Consider the following 7360-nt stretch of genomic DNA (forward strand, 5'->3'; position numbering starts at 1 on the left):
AAAAGCTATTAATTAGTCTTAGTTAAAGATAGTTAAAGATCTCCAGATCAGTGATTTACGCATGATCTGACCCGCCATTTACCATTCACACAAGCTGGTATTGTGTCTCCTGAATTCTTACATTCAGGCATTCAAATTAAATATAATTAAATAACATATAAATATTCTATCAGTGTATGATGCTTGCATGAGGGAAACATCCCAAAACAACGGCATATAACTGCAGTTGTTTTGAGAAGTATTTCTCATGCAAGCATCATGCAACAATGCAAAAACAATGAAACTATTGTAGGCCTAATTATATTTTACATTAGTAAAGCAGTACTCTGATGTGCATGTTTTCACAAACTTTTGTGAACAATCTTAGCACTTTAAACATTGACTGTTTTGAAGTGCATGTATAGCAATATAGTATAAAAATAATAATCATTGTGATATCATTATGATAATTTAATGGGGGGGGGGGGGGGGGGGGTGGGTTCATGTAGGTGGGCCCTATGACCCCAAAGTATGTCTTGACTGGGCCTCAGGTCAAAGAAGTTTGAGAAAGACTCATGTAGACGACAAAGCAGCAAGGAGGCATCATATGATCATTTAAACAAGTTTTATGACAAGGTCGGTGAGGATGGGAAAAATCGTACATTTGTGCAAACTTTGCCCGCACTTCAGTCACAGTCATTATTCATTTAATCATTAAATAAAATACAGTACACGTCTTGGTTCAATAGGTTACGTGCAGTCATTTTAATATGTTTTATTAAACATTGAACCAGTCCGGCCCTCGGCTTGTAGCAAATTAGTTTTTTTGGCCCCCCTCTAATGTATTTGACTTTGACATCCCTGTACTAAAGCATCTGCCAAATCCCATAACCATAACCGTAATCATATCCATTCCATTCATGTTAGCTTGAGCACATAATATGCAACATTACCTACATCATAATCATCAGGGATTACATCTGTTTTTCTCACAAATATACATTTTTAATTATTAAGTGTGCTTGCAAAGCAGCACACTTATTGTTCTTCTTAAAGAGTCTGTCCTGCACTCAAATTACTATTTTTGTGATGGCCCAGTTCAGGGGTCGGCAATTAGTTTCAAAAAGAGAAAAAAAAAACGTTATTGGCCGCAACAATATAATCCCTTTAAATGCAAGTAGTGTTCAGCCTATCTCAATTAGCTTTCAATTAGCTTTCAAGAATCAAGGAGCCCCCCCCCCCCCCCCCCCCCCCCCAGTAAAGCAATTAAAAAAATATATATATAAAACCCAGCTAAAACACACCGTAAAAAGGCCTTAATATGGCAGTATGCAGGTCACCATTTGTCAAACTATGGGCCGCGGTCCGCAATGTGGACAATGGTCTGCAGAGTGAAATTATTCCCGGGCCATCGTCTGATAATTTGCTGCGCAATTGGTCAAGGAGCCGCGGACAGAAAAAGAAAACAAACATTTCTGCATTTAGTAATACTTGTTAATTTTGTTAACGTGCGTTGGTAGCAAAGCTAAGCTTCAACCTATTGGAAGGCTAATTATGAAACGACATTTAATAGAACGACGTGGATTTATGCAACTTCCATAAAAAACAGAGCACAGACTATGTAAAACACTGTTTGGCATTAAGTATTAAAGTCAGCCAAAAGCTATTAATTAGTCTTAGTTAAAGATAGTTAAAGATCTCCAGATCAGTGATTTACGCATGATCTGACCCGCCATTTACCATTCACACAAGCTGGTATTGTGTCTCCTGAATTCTTACATTCAGGCATTCAAATTAAATATAATTAAATAACATATAAATATTCTATCAGTGTATGATGCTTGCATGAGGGAAACATCCCAAAACAACGGCATATAACTGCAGTTGTTTTGAGAAGTATTTCTCATGCAAGCATCATGCAACAATGCAAAAACAATGAAACTATTGTAGGCCTAATTATATTTTACATTAGTAAAGCAGTACTCTGATGTGCATGTTTTCACAAACTTTTGTGAACAATCTTAGCACTTTAAACATTGACTGTTTTGAAGTGCATGTATAGCAATATAGCATAAAAATAATAATCATTGTGATATCATTATGATAATTTAATGGGGGGTGGGAGGAGGGGGTGGGTTCATGTAGGTGGGCCCTATGACCCCAAAGTATGTCTTGACTGGGCCTCAGGTCAAAGAAGTTTGAGAAAGACTCATGTAGACGACAAAGCAGCAAGGAGGCATCATATGATCATTTAAACAAGTTTTATGACAAGGTCGGTGAGGATGGGAAAAATCGTACATTTGTGCAAACTTTGCCCACACTTCAGTCACAGTCATTATTCATTTAATCATTAAATAAAATACAGTACACGTCTTGGTTCAATAGGTTACGTGCAGTCATTTTAATATGTTTTATTAAACATTGAACCAGTCCGCCCTCGGCTTGTAGCAAATTAGTTTTTTGGCCCCCTCTAATGTATTTGACTTTGACATCCCTGTACTAAAGCATCTGCCAAATCCCATAACCATAACCGTAATCATATCCATTCCATTCATGTTAGCTTGAGCACATAATATGCAACATTACCTACATCATAATCATCAGGGATTACATCTGTTTTTCTCACAAATATACATTTTAATTATTAAGTGTGCTTGCAAAGCAGCACACTTATTGTTCTTCTTAAAGAGTCTGTCCTGCACTCAAATTACTATTTTTGTGATGGCCCAGTTCAGGGTCGGCAATTAGTTTCAAAAGAGAAAAAAAAACGTTATTGGCATAACAATATAATCCCTTTAAATGCAAGTAGTGTTCAGCCTATCTCAATTAGCTTTCAATTAGCTTTCAAGAATCAAGGAGCCCCAGTAAAGCAATTAAAAAAAATATATATAAATATATACATTTATATATATATATATATATATATATATATATATATATATATATAAATTATGATGTGTAAACAAATGTGTCAGATCAGAGCTGAGGTGATGATGAGGTGACGAGTTTATCAGTCTAACAGTAGATAGGATGAAACTGTTCCTCATTCTGGTTGTCTTTGCCTCAATGCTGCCTGTTGCCTGATGAAAGGGGGGGGGGGGGGCAGTCTGTGTTCAGGATGAGTTTCAGCCTTCATGATGAGGGAAGCTCTGTTTATATGTCCTCAGGGGGCAGGCTGCAGTCGATCTAGCAAATAAGTTTTCCCATATTTTATTCTAAGTTGGTCAGAACTTCTCAAACAAGTTGAGGAGTGGTCCCAAATAGGCTGCTGAGTCTTCAGGTTCATTCTAAATGGTTCTCATCTCCAATTCCCTTTTTACCTTGCTCAAACTGTTGCTCCACATTATAATAGTACAATCGTAATAATAACCATATACAATTATTATAAGGATCTTGCTGCTGGCTGTGTAAGCATGTAATGTGACATTTTTGTACAAATACAATGTCCTAAGGCAATTTCTTTGTTTCTTTGAGGATCACATAAAACACAAAACTACAAGCCCAATTTTCATGAAAGTTTGAAATCAGTAGCAACGGGAAAGGAATCTGAATCTGAATCTGAGAAGTTCTGAATCACTGGGAAACTCTTTTGCAATGCTGCATGACGGCATTTGACCTGCATGGAGATCTGCACTTTTGCAATGATCTACTACTGAGATGTCTTCAACATTGCATTTCCCTCTCAATGCAGATCAGACATCCCGCCGGTAATTCAGTCGCAGTGGTGGTGAAGAAAAATTAATTCATCTAAGCATTTAATTGAGCATTACATTGATCTGTTTTAGCCTATTCCACTACTTATGGCTTGGTAAAGGGACGCAAGGATGTGTCAAATGACACATTCTAGCTGACATATAACATTTCTGTTTTTTACACATTTTACATGGCATACAGGATACATATTTTCAGAAGTTAATAATGTAAGGATGGCTTAAAGCTTAACAATGATACAATCAAATTGTAAAACATATTTTACTTATTTCTATTTTCAAACAAAGCCCGGTAGTAGAGTGGCTAAAGGGCCGCATGCATGTACAGGTCTATGCACAGGCATACTGTAGCACTTCCATTCTTACTCATTCTACCCTAAACTTGTACTTAAAATTAGATTCCTTATAATAAGGAAATCATTGCAATGTGGTGTAGATGTAAACTATGAAATTTGATATATGACATTTTCAAATAAAAATGTAGATTTCATCCTATTTGAACAGATTTGTATGATGTTTCCTCTGAAACCCAAGTAGGTTGTATCTTTACTGGTTTAGAATATCCTCAGATATGTTCATGTTTACCGATGCTGATAATACAATTGTAAGCTGTTATCTGCCGGTACCAATATCGCACCGATAACATTGTGCATCCCTAGTGCAAGGCTTCTCTGTTTTGCTTTTAGCCCTATTTTCCTTTTGGCAACTGTTGCCATTCCATTCCCCAGTAAGCATTACACAGTACAACTGCAGGTTACAGTAGCCTCCTGTCATCACTGGTAAACAGTGCCAATGTAGTACAAAACATATAATATCAGTATAATAGTATATATATGTAAAAGAGTATATATACTTATACTTAGTATGAGCATTATCACAAGGAGAAACCTAACATACCATGGATTGGGAGTTGATAAATTTAATTAGTTTCAATTAATTTGATTAGTTTCACCAGAAGGAGCAATAATGTGTTTGTTAACATTACCTGATTTTGTCAAGTTGACCTTGTAACAACTGTTTGTTTTGTTCCTCTAGAACACTTTGGTGAATGTGGAGCCCTGTAGCGGAATTTGATTGTTTGTTGTGCAGATAAAGGTAATTAAATTAATTTAATATGATGTTTTTTTAAAGGAAATGCAGACTTGAAAAGTATTGTGTACAGTTGTAATTGTGTAGGCCTAGATCAGGACTACCGTATTTTCCGGACTTTAAGTTGCACTTTTTTTCATAGTTTGGCTGGTCCTGCGACTTATAGTCAGGTGCGACTTATATATGAAAAAATTATATAATTGAACGTGTTTTTGAAATGTTAATTTATATTAACTGACATGAACCCTACATGAAACATTATGTCTACAGCTACGAGAGAGCGCTCTTAAATGCTCTTAAAAGTCCTGTGCACTTTCAGTCAGAGATTAGTGCTTGCTATGCCTGAAACACACGTGCATACCTAAATCCTCAAATTATGGCCGGGATTCTATTTAGCAGGGCCTCAGATTTGGCAGGGCCTCAGATTTGGACAAATAAAAGTCAGTATAATTTTGTTTCAATTTAACTCATAAAAGAGCTCTTCTTAATATTTTATATTGTTAGTTGGTTTAATATTGTTGCCTTCTGAGCTAGAGGCTGAAGCAGTACATTTAAACACAATTGTTGCTGCCAGGCATCAGCCTGTGAATTTTATAAAAAAAACTAAATCATGCAGAATTTAAAAAAATAACTAAATTAAGGCTATCTTAGACCTCTTTGGCTATACAGAATAAGGTTTCCCTTGCAGCACAGGACACGTTCTATGAATGAATGAAAGCGGATGCCTTATCCCGCAATAAGTGGATGGCAATCGAAATCCCGACACTACATGAAACTTAATAGTGAGCCGTTAAATACCCCACAGATTTCAGTGGTCATCAGTCCCGATATTTAGCAATATAATTAATCAGTCCAAACGTAAATTAAATCTCAAATTGAACACCTGCTTTTGATAGCCTACCCATGCCGCTACAAATGAAAAGTATAGGCCTATATATCACAATAAAACGCAAGAAATAAAGGCCTATATAGCTGACTTGAATACAAGCCATGGCCAAATAAAGGTGCTGTGCTTAAGCTCAGAAAGGGGCCATCATTTGAGGATTTACGAGTCTCCTAAACATTCCTCACCCGTTTTCTAGACATGCATGAAAACATTTGAAAACAAAACTATCACGTTGTAATAGTAATATTTGATCGCTGTTTTGCTACTAATTATTCACGTATACGCACAGAAAGTAATGTAGTTTTTACATTTGAAGTGTACATATCAATGACACATAGAAACAAACATGGGGCTTATGGCATATGTGGGACATGGAGAGGAAGGTGAACAAGCTTGGAGAATTCAGGCAAACCTATAGTTTGCATTTTAATGTGGATGGATTTTGAGATGAGTGAGGTGAGCAGACGCAGAACACAGTAAACACAGACAGAGACTGCAGAAGCACAGACATGTTGGGGCTTTGGTCTGTTTTCTAATCACAGACTGATGTTAATGTCTGTGATCCTGCAGGCCATCATTACAGAACTGACCTCCTGAGACTGAAGATGAGTGCTGATCAAAAATCAGGTACAACAACAACACACTTTCAACTAACTAATCAGATACACCAACACACTTTCAACTGACTAATTAGATACATCAACACCCTTTCAACTAATCAGATACATCAACACACTTTCAACTAACTACCGGTAATCAGATACATCAACACACTTCCAACTAACTAATCAGATACATCAACACACTTCCAACTAATTAATTAGATACATCAACACACTTTCAACTAACTAATCAGATACATCACTCTTTCCATCTGACCTTTACCCTCTCTAACACTATTTCTCTTTGACCTTGTGTTTGGCTGAAATGAAGTAGGACCAGGGTGCAATTTGTGAAAGCATCAAAGGATCCCTATTATATGCTGTGCTGTCACAGTTTCACTCCATGAAAGTCAAAGTTGAAGAAGACAATTGTCTGAACCGTTTCTGTTATAACTGTTTACGATATTTTTGGCAGCTGTAACATACTTTAAGCCCTGACATATACAGTATTTACATATGTTTTGACCTTAAACAAGCCAACAGCTAAAGTATGTTTTTCTCTGATGTTCTCCATTTAACAGTTTTTATTCATGAGAAAAGTGTACTGAGAAATTACAGTTCACGATTAGGTCAGTGATGTAATAAAAAAAAAAAACACAAGTAGGTTCACGATTTAAAGGAACCGTATGTAAGAAATGTATTTCAATTAATCATAAAATGGCCCTGATATGTCACTAGACATTAAGAAATCATGTTAATTTCAAATACTTATATCACTGACAACAGTAGTCCGGCCAAGATATTGCCATTTAAAAAGTGAAGTTGCAGCCCTCAACGGATGTTGATGTTGTGTTTTCTCATGTCATGTTGTGTTTTGGCCTGATGCGCCACCCTCCACCTATCTACTAATCACAAAGTCAGTAGTGTTTTGGTAGCCTGACGAACCAGACCCACATTAAAATGTAGGGTCTGGGCACTCACCGTTCGCAGTGCTCAGTCCGAGGGGCAGGATAATCAGTTGTCTTTCAAATTCCCTCTGCACGCAATAGGACAGCGGCAGCGCTATGAGTCCCATGCGTTTCCCACCAGCGGAG

Source organism: Alosa alosa, chromosome 5, assembly GCF_017589495.1.
Source record: "Alosa alosa isolate M-15738 ecotype Scorff River chromosome 5, AALO_Geno_1.1, whole genome shotgun sequence".
NCBI classification, from domain to species: Eukaryota; Metazoa; Chordata; class Actinopteri; order Clupeiformes; family Clupeidae; genus Alosa; species Alosa alosa.